The sequence below is a fragment of the Thermobia domestica genome, chromosome 17 (assembly GCF_964235325.1).
Source record: "Thermobia domestica chromosome 17, izTheDome1.hap1.1, whole genome shotgun sequence".
Taxonomy (NCBI): domain Eukaryota; kingdom Metazoa; phylum Arthropoda; class Insecta; order Zygentoma; family Lepismatidae; genus Thermobia; species Thermobia domestica.
In genome coordinates, this window is record NC_137470.1 from 15516686 (window position 1) to 15534675 (window position 17990).

Genomic DNA, 17990 nt, shown 5'->3' on the forward strand with positions numbered 1-17990 from the left:
TAAAGTTTTTTTTCGTTGTTCATCAGGTCCTTTATACTGTTAGTCAGGATCTAGTTTCACGGAGATACGAGAACTAAAATGACAAATGCTTCATTTAAAATCCACAGTGATAGCTTTCGGAGAGATGTGAGTGGTAGAGTGCGTCCGAGGTCTAGTCTCTTGTGTCTAGTTCTGAGACCCGACACCAATTCCTTAGAATTAGTTAATTGGACATCAAGGTTGTAAACCATTGATTTTATTTTGCAATGGAAGAACTTAGTTTTGTATAAATAACAACAATTCTTAGACATCAGTTTTAGTAAGTAATTTAATAAACAATTTATTAAACGTACATAGCCTATTTTACCTTTCACAATGGATAATTTACTTCACGTTCCGTATCTAAGTTATGACATACCATACAAATGAGATTAGCTTCCAGTGATAAATTATTGAAATTGTAGTTAAACTACACTGGTTGCTTGAAAAAAAAAGTGGGTTTACGCTGGGCTGGGCCTGATTCCGATATTGTTGATACTAAACGCCGGATTTCCAGTTCCGATTTTAACTCGTGGTTCAAATATCAGACATTGTGCTAACAAACTCGCCAAAAACCAGGGGTGTTATGGATGTATAGGGAGTATACGGTGTATGGTACATCGAATACTCACCTTTATGAGAGAATGAGCATTTCCGGGGGTAGATATACGCTGTTGTTGGAAATGGCAGAGCGTATACTTACGAAAAATTCTAAGATTACATCACTGTCAAACAACCCTCAAGCTTCTGTAATACAAGGGCTATTTACTGTATACCCTCGTCAATCATATTAGACGATAGATCTTCACACTGATGTGGTGACTAGCTCTTAGGTCATTGATACGTAGGTCCTTGGGTCGACTGCCAGTGGGAGATCCTTGAAATTTGGACTATCACTGTTGTTTGGAATCCGTGTTAAGCTGTAGATTCACGCCACATATAGTCTCTGTGCTGAAAAGGGGTGATAAACTCCTACCAATATTAGACGATACTCGAACAATTCGGGAGTCCCTCGTGGTCTTTGGGAACGAGAAAGTCCTGATCGATTACCTGTGGGAGCTCGTGTGGTTTTGATGCCACGTTTCATCTCCTGAAAGGGATGCTAAACTCGAATCGAGCCAATCGAACAATTCGGTACTAGTACATTTTTGCTTAAATATGAATATTTTTTTTTCCATAAAGTGAATAAATCTTTCATAACGAATAAATCTTTCATATAACGAATCAGATGCGAATTTTCAGGGCAGTGTAATTTCAATTACTTTTGGTTGGTTGGTTGACATATTTCTGCAGTAAATGGCACGGCTCGTGTCTGGTTGCATTGGCTTAGTACGACTAAATTCGGATACGAAACAATGGGAGTTATGCAGAGTCGTTTTGACGTCTGATTAACGCCATACTATGAGTTAGACTAACGGATGGTTATCGAAAGTGTATTCAAGGTCTCTGATTAGCAGTGGCGGAGCCAGGGGAGGGCCAAGGGGGGCCAGGCCCCCTTGCTCAAATTCTTGGCCCCCCTAGTGGCACCCCCATACAGAGTGATACTGATATAGGTCGACAAACGGAGTCTCCACAAGTCGCCTAGTTAATAGTCGCCATAAGTGAAATTACTACCGAAACAGCAGAGTTACCAACTACAGAATACCGTATGTTGCAGTAGTCTGCGTTCCAAGTAAAAAGCTTCAGGCAGCTCTTTTGTTTGTAGTACAACAAGATCTAATTCATCGAAATTTGGATCGTACATGCATTGACCTCACCATCTGAACGTTCGTTTTAAACTCTGTCCCTTATCTGGTTATCTTCTTCGTTTTCAACAAAGAATCAGAAAAAAAGCAAAATGAGTCAGCATTCTCATTCACTTGAATGTTGAAAGTCATATAGATGCTTGCTTACAAAAAGCATACACTACAGTAAAACATGGCATTTGCGTTGAACGAAAGAAGTCTGCGCACGCTACTTATTATAATTCGTACAGTAAGTAATTAATTTCCATTGATTATGGCAACAGAACAAATGCATAGCATCCATTAAACAAATTTGGTATTATTATTATTATTTTCAAAGAATCTTAATATCGAGCCGTCTTGTTTAGTACAGTAAAAGAAGAGAACAAAAGTTTTTATCAGGTCCTGTTTCTGCAATAATCATTTTCCCTGTTGTTCGTATCCAGATCGCTTGAGAAAAATAAGTTACTGAATTCTACCTACACCTAGTACTTGCTACCGATAATGATTCTCCCTCTCGACTACCTTCTGAACTTGTCTCTAGTATGTTTTTTTTTTTTTCCTTAACGTTCTTAGCCGTTGGCAACTCTGTAGAAACCTTCTGCTATGACTTAACTAGCGATACTAGCGAATTCCAAGGAAAAGGATGTCAGCGTTTGGTGGACCTATATTACTAACTAAAGCCTGGGGAAATGTAGTAAAAATCAGTGATTTTTAAAAATAAATCGTTCAGAACTATTTTGTTTTAAACGATTTTAACTGTACCCTAATCCCAAAACTACTACTAATAGAGAAATTCCGAAGCTTATCAATGCCAGTGCTACAATCTCCTGATTACTAACCATCAGGTAAGATACCGAGATGATACAACTTGGTCGCGGCAGTAATGCTATTTTGTGTAAAATGATAGTTAGTCCCGTGACCAGGTTGTTTCATCCCGTTTTCTAATGTTTAGTAATCAGAGAGATATGAGGAGTTTGTGGGACTGGTCCACAGATATTCCATACAGTGAATTCAGTCAGTGAATACCCAATTTTATCACAGATTTATATTTGTTCTTTGTTAAAATATGAATTTCTAAGAAAATTAAGCATTTCTGAGAATTACATTGTAAGAATTATGCAGAATAGTAAATCAGTGGTGACGAATTTTTAACAGGATATTCTAACTAATGGCCCTCCTTCAAATCTAATCTGAAAACTAACAATATTAATTTAGTATCGACTATAGGATAATAGCGTTAAGTTGCTTCAACTACATTTGGATTCATTTTAAGGCTTGGAAACATTCGAAGCTCAGAGGATAGAAATGAGGGAAATGATTCGATAGGGCAATAAAAATTTCCCTACTGACGCCGAGGAAGAATTTTGGTAAACTCCTCAATCGAAATATTTAACCACGAGGGATCATCACATCATCTTCTGAATCTTAAGTTGATGTTCTACCGCTGAGATTTGGCCATTCGGTATGACTGTGAAGTGTTCATGTATTTGAATTCACATCAAATTCCAAAAGCTAGTGAAGGTAAACAAACGAAAGAAAGAAAAATGCCATCTATGCTTCTTTTGGTGTAAGGAGTCTCAATTGAAATGTCTGTTCTAACACCCTTTGATATTAGGAAAAGAAAAACGCATTTCCTCTTTTTGCTTCAAAAAGTGTTTACTTTTTAACTGTCATGAAGTAAAGGGAAATTCATTACTTAGTTTTAGATGCGGTATTGTTATGCGGCATTAAACCAAATCCGAAACATATGATATTTATTTACTTCCATCACTCCATCAGGCAAATTAGTATGACCTGCACAAGTGGGAAATTTTCGGGCTGATAAAATTTGAGATGACAGCTGCCATACTATAATATTGAGATTCGCCTTATCTCAAGTAGATACAGACATGTCAGAAGGTTTGATTCTTGTATACTAACTAGTTCAAAAGCTGTCGAAGATGAAGTCTGGAGAATACTCTCGTATGACTCTCAACGAACAACATTCGAACAAATTTATCAAGAATGTTTGGAAACATGCAAGAAAATGGTCTTGAAATTCCAGAGTCGGAAACAGATAAGCTATAGGGGTTCCTCGTGAAAACGAATTAGACATTTGCCTTCAAAATATCACAAATTCAATTTGGATGAATCTCTTCCTTCATTGGAGGTAGAAAACGAATTTTCTAAAGATAATGTACTAAGAGGCATTTTTTGCCTACTATTGATAAGGCAATCACTGAGACGGGAAAACGCTTTGGATGACGTAGAAAAATCATTAGATCAATCACCGCTCCACATCCAAAAAGTGAGAACTTCCTAAATTACAACATTGTCGAGCCTATGGACCAGCATTATGGAAGTGATCTGGAAATATTCAAATGTGAACACAAAATCCCCCCAAAACAATTAAGTTGTATGAAGACGAGAGAAACCCAAAATTGATTTCTTGGTGAATTTAGATCGTTAGATCTTGATGAAGTTGTTGATAAGTTTCCTGCTGCCCATAAGAATAGAAAGATCCTTTTTTAAGTAGAGGCATGAACCTATAAGTTATTTTCTTTACCTCGTAAAAGTGTATTTCTCTGTTTCCACTTAAATCAACAAGCCACACTTGTTTTAAACGCCGTGATTAAATAACTACTTACTTATATTAGAAATAAATTGTATTGATGTACCCTAGTTGTCTGAAGTAGTAAATTCTTACATTTTCACTGTAAAAGAGTAAAATCATGAACAACAAAGATGAAAACATTCACACACACACACACACACACACACACACACATATATATATATATATATATATATATATATATATGATTTTCTTGGGCCCTTCATTGGCCCCTCCTGCAAAAATTCTAGCTACGCTACTGCTGATTAGAACGTAGTAGTCGACGAAGTTAATAACATGTGACTAATTAATCTAGAGCAGAGGGTACCCTTTTAGCCACGGTTTAGCTTGTGCACCATATTTAGGATTTCGGATTTCATATATTTTCATGTTTACAGCCTACGCATGCGCACATCTACTTTTCCGTAGTTGCCACATTTATTTTTGTAGCCTGATGCATTGGAGTTATATTAGTTAATCATACCCAAATCAGCTTTTTAGTTGTACTCAAAGTAGACTCTGAATACCAAAAAAGTACACCTTCCTTCGTAAAGAGCTAGTTTGGTACTAATTAGATGGTGACTAACTATTGATTAACAAATTCTCTCTGAATACCGCCCAATATTTCTTCTTCACCAAAACCACTAACGGTATATTGGGTGCCTCAAACATAATTCATGTAGTATACAAATGTAAAAATTATGCGTACCTCACAATGAGCATTTGTGAAAAGAAAACTAAACTGTCCAAAAGTAAAGATTGCAATCAGAAAAAGACCAAAATCTGCAGAGAAGCTCAGACAGTAAAAGGGCTAAGTGACCCGATGAACGGGGATAAAAAGATGGGGAGAAATGTACAATGAAAAAGGAAAGAGTGTAAAGGAAGAAGGGGAGGTATGAACGAATAAATGTACAAAAAAGAAAGATGAAAATGTAGTGTACTGTATATGTAAAGAAAGTCCTACTTGACCCCCTACCTCCATAGTACCACGAGCAACATGATACGCACTCGAAGGCTATCACTGACGATCTCCCAAGACAGTTCTTTTCACATTAGTTTCTCAGCTTCGAAAAGTGTCCACCAGGTGGCAAAATAATCTCATTTTCCCCCTTTGATTTTCGAGTTCCAGATCAAAACTTTAGAACACAAAGTTTATGATCTCTCACATCTTTGTACTATATACAACACTAATGGGTATTGACAATACAATCGTCCAAATTGATTATAAGTGGAGAAGATTTCTTGGAAATCAACAAAGAAATGTTCAACAATGTAGAATTTTGAGACGTGTTACAAGTGTAAGATAATCACAAGTGTAGTGTGTTCTTAGCTGAAAAATAAATAAAGATACAGACCGACACACTAAACTTTCTGAATCCAATTTCTAAAATCACGTTCGGCTGTACGTCAGGAGTATTTACTTGTAAAATACGAACAAGATCATGTTTTCGCAAACTTTCGTTTGAAGAAAACTCAGACCCAAAACTAACTTACCCTTTCTGGATTTTTTCATGAGAAGTGAAATATTTGAGATATAAACAAAATTTCATGAGTCATATTTGAGAAAATTGTACAAGAAAAAAGTAAACTTCCCTTGTGAATATAATCGATTGTCTTAGAAAGTGATTTACGCAACATTATAAGGTGAATGAATTATGGAATGGTGTTGTCAACGGCTCGAGCGGCTCGGCTCGCGGCTCAGTCACTACCAAGCCGAATCGAGAAATGAGCCGAGCCAACAGCTCACCCGATGGTCATTTTCCGATTGGTTTTCCAGTCAAGACCTTGAAAGCGTTTCTACTTTCTTCCATCCTAGCTACATGACCAGACCATCTAAGCCTCCTAGACTTGATGATCCTAACAATGTTTGGTAAACCGTATAAATTATGTAGGTCCTCGTTATGAAGTTTCCGCCATTCCCCATTCCCTTTCCTCTTGGGTCCGAATATTCGTCTCATGAACTTGTTCTCAAATACTTTCAGTCTATGTTCTTTCCTCAGAATATATTAACTATTTATATGTAGTTAGGATTAAATATATATACATATAATATAAATTAAGAACAAAATCATTAGGGCCGTTTTCGAGAAAACTGCAAATTCTGAGTTTCGCCTTTCAGTTTTATTATGTGGTGTAGAAAGAAAATCCGGAAAACATTTCTGGAAAATCTTCTAAAAACCTTAAATTTAAATCTTGGTCTCAATACAGTTGAACGGCGTGGCCTTCAGGCGAATGAATTTAATTTAATTTTTCATTATCATACTGTTATTGTGCCGTTATTTTATTTAGTAAACAAGTTTTCTGTGCGTTTTATTCGTATAACAAATGAGAAACATCTGCCGAAACAAAATCGCCAGAACAGGTACAAATCTTTTTTTCAGTTTAACATCCTGGGATTATGCCCTTTATGGTAAGGGAGACGATGATTAATCCAAGTGAATGATAATGGAAGAATTGGAAGAATCAGAATGTGGGAGGAAGCGAGAGTGCCCCGAAAAAACCCACGGACACGATGTTGTCCACCACAAACTTACTCGGTCTGGGATCTAACCAGGGACCCCACGCACCAGAGGTAACAGATACAAATCGATTCTTGAACATTGAATACAGACAAAATTCACCACGATATTGCTGCGATACTTTCTGTGTGGGTTAGCACACATGCATATCTGGGCCAAATACAATTCGATTCCTCATGCATCGGGAAGATTCGGCGCGACTCAGGTCTGCTGATTTCGCACTGACAAAGGTGTACTGACTCGGGTAAACCAGGTCTGCAATCCGAGTGCGAAATGCGTCTCTTTTCAACACTTAGGTTACACGAGACGTGGAACTACACTTTAAGGTGAATTCGAACCACTGTAATGCGTCCAAATTTGATGTTTTACCACAGGAAATCGAACACGGGACACCGTGTATCAAAGGCGCAAGCGCTAACAATTAAGCAACAAGGACAGTCTTCAGCGATATAACAAATTGTTTTGCATTTTTCTATTCCCTTAACACGTATATCGACATTAAGGAGAAAATATTTATGCAATATAGTCTCTTAATTAGTGTGTACACTTGACAGCTACTACTTCCGCGACTCTCACATGAGTAGAATTATTTCTAGGCAAACTCACAAAGTTAGATGGTTGCCAATATCAGTACAAACTTGAACTGAGTACTTATTTAACATGTTCTATTGTTGTTTCAAAAATCTGCAAAAACTTAAATTTCTTGCTATAAAACATAAGTATCTTTAAACCATGTCCTTTCTGGAGCTGTTATGTTGAGAAATCAGATTCAGTGTCGGCTCTATCATACGTGTAACACTTGCATTTGCACGGAGCGGCAAATTTCGAGGAGCGGCAATATCTGCGTAACTGTATTATTTAAAATAAATATTTCTTCTTGGAAACAGACTTCATGATGATGGTAGTTAAATTCACTAAGCTGACCTTCTATTTGAATACTACATTTATAAATCATGTCGCATTAGTTTAAGATCACATGGATAGTGCTAAAGCAAATGGTCAAACAAATCCCAGCACCAATTGTTTGATTGTTAAAAAATACCAGAACTCAATTCTCGAACAGTAGCGAACACTTGTTCAATTTATTTAGTTATCACAGTTTTCATATGAAAACTATTCGTGCCTCTATCACAAACAAGTACCTTATCATTGAAGGTGGAAACAAGTTTCTTTTTTAACAGATATAAAAGGAAAATGAACAAATAATAATAAAAGAGCCAGTTGCACTGGAATTGCAAACTGATATATTGAGACTAAAGCTCGATATTGAATTCTAGAAAAAGGATTACCATCTTTCCTCTGCAAGTGTGTTTAACTTTCACTGACATAATAGATTATTATTTAAAGAAGAGAAAAATAGACACAACGAGATTGTATTTGTAGTGTTTATGCCTTTCTGAGTGGGAGAATTGTTTCCCTCCCTTTCGTTGTTCATGATGGGATAGCATGCTTAACATTGTGGCTTTTAAGATTTGTTCTTTCTGAAGAAAGAGGGGCGGCGAATGACGCCATATCACGGGACGACAAATTGACTAGCCGGCCCTGATCAGATGTGATAAAACGCGTCACGAACTTCGTGACCTGAAAGTAGTTAGATGTGTGAATCACCAAACTCAGTGACCCGAATAGACCTGGTATAATTCGGAGATGATATTGCATTCAACTAAATGCATTAGTACATTCAAATTCTATCTTGCCATTGCGTTCCATCGACAATATCCCATCAGCAAGTCGCGGCCGGTAAGAAGGATTGCAGCCGTCGACGGTGGCGGGCCGAAGGAGGCAGCCGGTACCCGTCCGCGGCGGCACGACGATCTACTTGTTCGAAGTTGCCGACCTTTTGCCGAGGCGGCAAGCGGTCGAAAATCGTAAAATAAAATGCTCTTTGCCGATCATCAGAGTCGGCAAAACAGTCGGAAAGGCCTCTTTCCGGCCCTTTGCCGACTCCTTATGCCGGCCTCTTTTCGACGGCGGCGCCTGCGCATTTACTGCTCCTTTACGGCTGTTTGCCGACTGCTGGGCAAGGCAACTATTCGTCGCGGTCAAAAATCACGTGGAAAGACGCCGGTGTCTGGCGCCGGCAATCCGACCGCTTGGACAAATTGTCCGACTATAGGCGGCAGGATCCTAATGGGGTATAATTATTTTCTTTCTCTAGACATGAAATCAATATGAACCTATAAATTATAAATTCATAATGGGTCAACACAATCGTCATATTTACCATAAAAAATGTATTTCAATCATAGCGTATCTCAGATTAGTTATTAAACATTTCATCACTGTTACAAATTTCACAATTGTGAAGAATTTTGAAATGGTACTGATCAACTCAGAACAAATGTAAACTTACACTTAGAAAAATGATTGGGTTGAAACGTGACCACGCGGTATGGTTAAAAAGTTTTAAACCACATTGAGTTGTTTGGAAACGGTGGGTGTCACTTACAACCCAACTGCATTAACCATTGGGTCAACAAAATGACTATATGTAACTGTAAAATATTTTAAACCAACACTTTGGTCATACCTGGTTAACGGAAAGTGTCATGATGCGTGAAACATATAGTCTAAATGAAGCTGATTTACGTGGACAATTTAGTACTACAAAAATTACAAGTGTTTCTTATTTACTGTATATTTAGTCTATAGTGTGCAGAATTATATCTTGAAAGAGCACTATTACTATACCAACCTTAGCTCCGGCCCATGCGGAAGGCTACAGACGAAGAAAATAGCGCCGAAAAGAAAAGACAATTGCGTCGAAGACACAATGCATGAATAGCAGTGCTGTCATCTTTCTCCCATATACTATTCTTATGTCCTAGCACATAGAAAAAACAGATGGCGCAACCGTTACTCGTGTAACTGTTGTCAGACTATTCACAAGTTTAAAAACTATTATTGTGACCAATTACAGAAAACATAGAACGTTATTTGTTACTTACACAGATGCCAAATATACTGCAAAAAGCTTTGAAATAACTACCTACTGGCTGTGAGCAATGCAAATACTCTCAGCCAGTAAGTAGTTATTTCTGATATGCTCGGAAGGCAATATCCTTGGTGTTGAATTAAAACCCAAACAACACGCTAAAGTGGCAGTCATTTTGTGTTGTGATGTGTAGTGTTGGATTACCTTTGTAACCAACTCACTGTTTAACATTAACCACATGTCGTGTTAAATTCCCTGACATGATCTTGAATTTTCTAACATGTTATTTCGTCCACATGTTATTTCACTCCACCATGATCAGCTTTGCCTCATTGTTGGGTTATTTGCACTCCCTCCCTTCTCCAAGTGACCCCACGCTTGTTCACTTTCAACTACACGTTTGGTCAAACGCATAACGGGTCAATGGAATTTACACTTCGTTCGGTCATATTATACACCAAGTTGGTTTAAAGGTATTAACCGGTGAAGCGATTTCAAACCAATTGGGTTGTTGGGTTGGACTCCTGCATTTAACTACACGTTCAGTTGAACTTATTTCAACCCAATGTAACTAAACGCTTTGACTCTATTTGGGTCGGTTCTAGCCACCTGATTGGGTTAAAATATACACCAAAAGGATCAATTTCAACCCAATCATTTTTCTCAGTGTATATTAGGATAGTTAAGATAAATTTATGTTGGAATAGCTAACCATCAACAGCAATAAGTACGAAAAGGGGAAAGAAAATTGAAATTGGTCAGGGTCTATACTTAAAGTACCATCCAGCATTTTGCTTGTTGAACTGAAAAAGCCCTTGAACAACTTTGGTCTAGCCAGACACCGGATTCAAACCCTGTACTTCCGGTTGGCGAAGGAGAACGCCAAGCATTTCTTGCGCCTCTTCTTTTAACTGGTGCAAATTCTTATATTGAGTAATTTCGAGCGAGATGGCCATAGTTTTCTCAAAGCCTTAAAACACGAAGGATTTAAAAAAGAATCTTGTGGTGAAATATTTAATTAGGTTCTAAAGGATATACAGGGTGGGCACAAAGTCGCATTTCCCAATATGTGAAGAAATGTGTTTTATGGAAAAAGCGACTCTCTGTCCACCCTGTACATTTCACAATAAAATCAGTTTTTGATGAAAAAGTAGACCACGTAAAGAAACTATCAAACTTTGATATATATTACATTAGTCACCTCTCATGAGGTACCCGAGAGAGATCGCCACAGGATACTGGGATAGTTGGCCATCATGTTTTCGAAATTAGAATTATGAATATTTACCTTTAAAAAACAAGAAGCAATAGTATATTGCTTTCACAAATATATGAGCAATTACGAAATTTAAGTTTTACACAAAATCCTCATTATTAAGGAAGTCTAGCTAGGAAGCTTAAGACCATATGAACAATAATGAATCATACAAATACTTGCATTCGTCTAACTTTTCCCTGTCATTTTCCCACAAGGCAAGCAAACAAATTAATGTACTGCAGGTTTCGTGAAGCCATCATTTGCAGTGCATACACTAAATCTAACTGTCTTTCTTCTTTGTTTTCATGGTATTCACCACAACCAACGCATTCATTTCTAATATCAACGAACTCATCACTACTAGACTGATCGTTTTCTGAGCATCAGCTGATTCTAAATATGCTTTGGACGGCACATAGATCTACATTTACTGCTACTTTATGTTCTCTTGAAGTTGAAACAGTCTTATAAAGCTTTGGTCTCTTGCTTGTAGGAAGTCTGATTAAAGACAGTAACGGTGAAGTCATTTCCAAAAGTTCTGTGGAGTCTGTTGCATGTTAAGCCCAGGTGTACTCGGTTGTGATTCAAAATTTCTTGGACTACCACAAGCGGGATTTTTAATGGGGTCTTCGTCCTTGTCTTTAGGTCGATTAAGCATTTCTGTACTTCTAGCTTCACTTGTAACTGGATTTGCAGCCAGGAAAGTGTAGTCGGGAACGATGTGGAGGTTGTAGGGGTATATATTCTTAGAAGTAAATCCGGAAATTGAATTTTCTGGTTTGCTTGATTTTACCAAAGATTTTACTTTTCCTTCTAGTTTTAGAGAAGCGAAATGAGTTCTCAGCCACCAAAGAAGAGAGTTGCATTTATGTATGCTGATTTCTCGAGACGTGTAGATAACTGCTGCTGGAAGCAACTCGTCACATTTGCCTTTTGCTTTCCTCTTTATGATGGAGACTTGTGGAAGAAACGTTCCTTCTGTATTAAAGCGTACAACGACTGTTATAGTTTTTTTTTCTTTCTCTGAGGAAATCACTACTGTAACCCCTTCTTGAACTTAATATTCTTAGTTTCACGGAAGCGATTTGATGTTACAAGACTTTTTGCTTCGCAATTAAAGTTTGTTACTTTACAGATCCCATCTAATCTTAGCACTTCATCACAATTTGTTCAATTTACGAAATTAAAGCATGTCCTTATAAATGAAACTCCTTCAAACACAGTTACAAATGAATTTCCAAAAGTACTGCTCATGATCCTATGATTACTTTCTGCATATATAATGCGAATTTATTAGCTTTTAATTTTAATAAGTATATTTTGGAGTATCCTACACAAAACTAACTACAAAGGATCGTTAAAATATAAAAGTATTCTGGGCCATCTCTTCCAATGTAAAGGTCACATTGTCATTGTATGTGAAGTAGGAAAGAATTAGAAAAATGCATAGTACGGTATATATAAAACCTAATAGTTTCATACCTCAAACAACGAATTCCCCAAAACGTCGCCCTGCTGCTTGCTGCTGTCTCCAGCCACAAAAATTGACAGTTTTGAAAAGAACATCACTGCAGTGATTTATCCAGAATTTTGAGCTTAGGGGGGTGTTCAAAAAATCTGGAAGAACAATCTCTTAGATCATATTAAGGTCGTATACTATTATCGTCTTTTAAACTAGCTTGTTTATTTACAAACTTTAAAATTCTTCGATGCTATGAACGATTGCATTGAATTTTCTTCCTCAACCAGAGGCAATTAGCGTCAACTTTCTCATGCTTGGTGTGACGTCGAGATGAAATCGTTGACAATCGCTTGATCAAACGTTGTTGTGAAGATCAGAGCCGTGTAAAGTTTGATTTCAATTCAATCTTGCGTTGCGTGCTTTCCTTGAAAATTTATCTTGTCGAAAGTAAGTTGTTCAATTCTATTGGCACTTAAAAACAAGAATTCAAAATCTTTCAAAAACCAAAATAGCAAGATGTTTAATGATGTCTTCCCATTATGCCTAAAGACCATACAGCATTTTGTGGAAAATATTTTAAATGATCCTATCTTTAGGCCGAACGAGAATTCCCGTTCTGCCTAATCTTCTAAGACGAGGAATTCTGTCCAGAGAGGGATTTTTTCAAGATAATTTCTCTTTAGTAATTGTAACAGATTCTGTAAGAAGAATAACTATTTCTTTAAATTTTGTCATAAATTTTAGATGTTATTCTACTTGTTCTTCACGGAAAGGTGACTAGATTCAGTTCTGTTACTAACACTGTTCTTCACATCTATTTCAGTAAAAATGAATGTGATTAAAAGAGAAAAGATACCTGCAGAGAAATGAAAAATTGATTGACTCAGTTGCAATAAAGCCGTTTGACAATTTACCTGAAACGAAGATAAACTTACTTCGGTCTAGTATCAAGTCATTTCACAACAAAATTGTATTCAGTTTCCCAGTAATTCACCTCCAACATGCTAAGGCTCGAAGATCAGGGGCGGCTTCAGGATAATAATTTTGAGTAGGCCTGCTCCCTCACGTATGGATACATATGCACATTTGATTGATTAATGATAACAGGAAATTACTTTTACAGTAGTGGTTGATGCTGTTTATTAAATAATTATTTACCATTAATATAAAAAGTGGAAAATATATGTACTCTTTATTGTATCTTTTATTGTTTATATATTGTTCAAAATTTTTGGGTAGGCTAATGCCTACCTGGCCTACCCGCTAAAACCCCCACTGCTCGCAGCACGTAAAAGGTGCCACACTTTACATCCTCAAGACATGTGTGGTCAAAGCAAACAATGCAAAACGATGCGTAAGACGGCCATTATCCCCAATTATCTGACCTTTTGATTTGATTGAAACTACAAAAAACATACAAGTATTTCAATATTCATATTGATATTTTGTATTGCCGATATTTACATTGAACAATACAAATATGAAAATAGAAGCATATATGATACTATCGCATACAGTATAGAATAATGTATATAAGACAAATCAGCTGATAAGGTGATGCCGAAAAAGAAATTGTGATGTAGAACACTAACATTCTTTCTTAAGAGTCGCTTTATGCATCTTCTTGCATTGTTTACTTAATATAGGTCAAATGTGTGAGGATGTGAACTTGGGCACCCTTTACGTATTGCGACTCTTAGCATGTTAGAGTGATATTATGCCGAATTAAGTTTATTTTATGTTCGTCTCAGTTACAATGTCAAACGTCTTTCTTGCAACTGAGTCAATCAATTTTCCATTTGCCCGCAGGTATTCAAAAAAAAAAATCACATTCATTTTTACCAAAGTAGATGTGAATAGCACTGCTGATAAAGAACTGCATAATCGTCATTTTTCCAAGAAGAACAAGAAGAGTGTCTAAAATTAGTGATGAAACTTGAAGAAAGAGTTATTCTTCTCACGGCCTCTGTTAAAATTACCAAACAGATTATTACGAATAAAGGACAAAATTCAAGAGGACAAACCCTAAGGAAAATTCAGACAAAATGGACTAAATTCAAGCGACAGAATCATAGGCGCAGATTAATAAAAGAATGATTACTTTTCTTCAACTGTTATGCATCTAAAATATCTAAATTTCCTCACTACGGAAATAACATTTTTAAAAAATGCCGAAAACCCAATAAAAGACGTAAGACTTAAAGTAAGTATATAATCCACATTTTGATCTTCGCTAAAAAAAAAAGAAAAAAGAAAAAGAAAAAAAACTTGAACAGTATTTCAGAATTAAAATAAATATTTATACATTACTCAAAAGAAAAAACTGTTATATACTACCACACAAGAACAACTTTTTAAAAATCAAATAGCATCACAGTTACTTTTCGTAATTAAAATGAACGGTCTTACTGTAATATGCTAAACGTATTTCATATGTATTAAAAGTAGAATAAACAGGAATACCCAGAACTTTTCAACTGGGTATGTCTGAAAGTAATTAAAGCTAATCTGCCCTTTTATTATAACATTTTTACGTTTTAGTGAGTTTTCAGCATTTTAAAAGAAAGAATAGTTATTTCAATTGAAAAAATACAAATAACATTTTAGAATATATGACAATTGAAGGAAAAAATTATCATATTGAGTGTGCTCTGGTACATACAATATATACTCTTGTGATTTTGTCCCTTGGATTTTGTCCTCGTCAGAATTTTCCTTGCAATTTGTCCGCTTTGATTTAGTTCTCGCCCTCGTTATTACCTCGTTATTACAGTCACTTTATACATGAGTTCAGATCTGCATACAAACACGCTAGGAGTCAATTATTTCGGTGCTGCATTTCTCTAAAAATTTCCTCCTTCTCCTAGAATTCCCTGTCTCCAAAGATTAGGCAGAACAAGAATTCCCGTTCTGTCTAAAGATAAGATCATTTAAAATATTTTCTACAAAGTCCTGGAGGGCTTTAGGCAGAACGAAAATGCTTTCTTTTAATATTTCACCCCCAGTTGGGGAGGTGTAAGGAATTTGTTTCCGGAGAGGTGTCCGAAAACTTTACGGGGGTTCCTGGGGTGGTGTTTGGGGGTGTAGATAAATCACTGCATCGCTGTGTTTTTATTATTTGTATTTTACAGCACTGTTTGTGCGCAACAATTGTCTGCCAAGTTGCATTGCAATCGGACTACTGCTGTGCAAGTGAAAGTGATTAGCCATCTCCCCCATATAGCTGTCTCACCCGGAATTACCCTAGTAGAATCACAAATTAACCAATCTTAGCAGCATTAAAGCTTAAAAGACATTAGTCACATGCAGACTGTTCTTCAGACGAATGTTTGTCACCGTTACAAATGGCTAGTCATATATTGTCGCGAGAAGAAGATTGACTTGCTTTTCTCTTGAATAATGTCCACTGTAGGTTTCGACTTTCAAGGAAAGAAGTTGGTGTTTTATGTGCACAAACTATAGCAATTAAATCAACATCAAAACCCTTTACTTACTATTAATTTATTTTGAGATATGTAGAGTTCTCTCGCCAATATGTGGTTAGATAGCATTCCTTCAAAGAGGAAGATCCCAGATTTTTCGTCTGAACTCATGTGGTTCGAATGTCACTTTGATTTGAAAGTACAAGTCTCATATAGCCTCGGAGCTAAAGCGGGATGTTAAAATTCCAAAACAATCAATTATTCTTTTCTGAGGCCATTATTCAAAATAACTACATTCTACTTACTACAGAAGTATGTCTTTCCGTTAATGCCAAGCAAGTTAGGGGACACGTTGGCTTACCTCTGGTGCGTGGGGTCCCTGGTTAGACCCCTGGCCAAATAAGTTTGTGCTGAACAACATCGTATCCGTGGGTTTTCTCAAGGTACTGCCGCTTCCTCCCATTTTTCATTCCACCAATTCTTCCTTCAGAATTCACTTGTTTTAATCATCGTCTCCCTTAGCCTAAAAGGCATATTCGTGGGACATTTAACTGAAATGTTTCATTTTCACTACTGAGAAAGTTGATGTTAATATCAATCATAGGCAAAGAGTATTCAAATCGAAATAAAGGAAGCTGAAAATGATTTCCAGTATTTCTCTCTTTTCTTAACGCCATTGACGGTTTTGTAAGTTTAATACCTGCAATTTTAAAATTTTCAAAGTATTAAAAGTAAAGTTCTGAGACTTCGATCAACATAATAAAGACAATCATAATTTATAAACTATGGAAACTAGTTTCGACTAGCACATATTTAAACTTGAAAGACACAAAGGAAAAGTTGCCTTGTAGTTACTGTTTAATGAGCTGATATGTTTCTTTATGTTGTTTTTTATACTTTTGATTTTAAGAGTGTTTCAGAACTATTAAGCCTAGTGTTTTATTCATTCTATTCAATTTCTGGGAAAGGGATCTAAAGCTCAAGGAAGGAGACCATATTTGTCATGTACATGTTAAACTTACATCTTAAAAATGTTCGGGTGAGAGTTCTAGAACTTTAAGGAGAGGGAATCTCTCCCCCAGTACGTTTGAATAAAACATTTGCGGTTAAACCTACAAAAAGAAAGTATAGCTCGCAATTTTATTTGTGGACAGCAAATACGGAAGAGAAGGTTTCATCAAATAATTAAAATAAATGAAGTAAATACTCAGTTCATATGCTCTTGCGAAGAATTGAATTTCAAATTGTCGCAATGGCTTGGTTTTATGCTTTCACTGTATTGACTGGTATTTATCAAGTGTACAGCAATTACCTAGTGATGGAATTAATTATACTGTACAGGGATATTATAAATGATGGACCCATTTTTAAAAATTCGTAGTAATTAAAGTACAAATCAAAACTGAACAATCTTTATACCAATGAAAAGAAGAAGGTTGAAAGTTTTGGTGGGCAATGATGGTTCCCGAAGCGGCTGGTAGATTTCGCGCGGCAATAGGCCGCCATTCGTTTCCCTCTCAGTTGTGAGTGAGATGACTTATGTGGAGCACAAGGTTTTCTGCGTTCTTGAGTTCGCAAGAAGTGAGTCACAAATTGTAGTGCAGCGGGCATTTCGTACAAAATTCGGTTATGTTAAGGAAGCTGTCTACGTCCCACCTCTACCAATAACTCTGGACGATCTGCGGAACCATATCACAACTGCCGTGCACTCAGTAACAGTAGATACACTTGCTCGTGTGTGAGACGAGTTCAGCTACCGCATATATGTTTGCCGTGCAGCAGACGGTGGACACATTGAACATTTATAATGTATTGCAAAAAAAAAAAAGAAAAAAAAAAGAAAAAAAAGAAAAAGAAAAAAACTTTGAAACTTCCACTTTCCATTTGTATAAAGATTGTTCATTTTGTACTTTAATAAATACACATCTTTAAAAATTGGTCCATCATTTATAATAACCCTGTACTTGTTCTGTTACAAACTATTTTGTACTTTCTCACTGGTTCTTAACTTACTATTGTACCTCCAAGTAATACACCGAATGTAATTTATTTCTAT

The 17990-nt window shown here is 36.5% G+C and overlaps 1 protein-coding gene across 1 annotated transcript in view; it reads left to right on the forward strand.

Annotated features, from left to right (window-relative positions):
- The window catches only part of LOC145673940 (otoferlin-like), a 479417-nt gene that overhangs the window by 198219 nt on the left and 263208 nt on the right, over window positions 1-17990 (forward strand). The gene's annotated exons all lie outside the window — the stretch shown is intronic.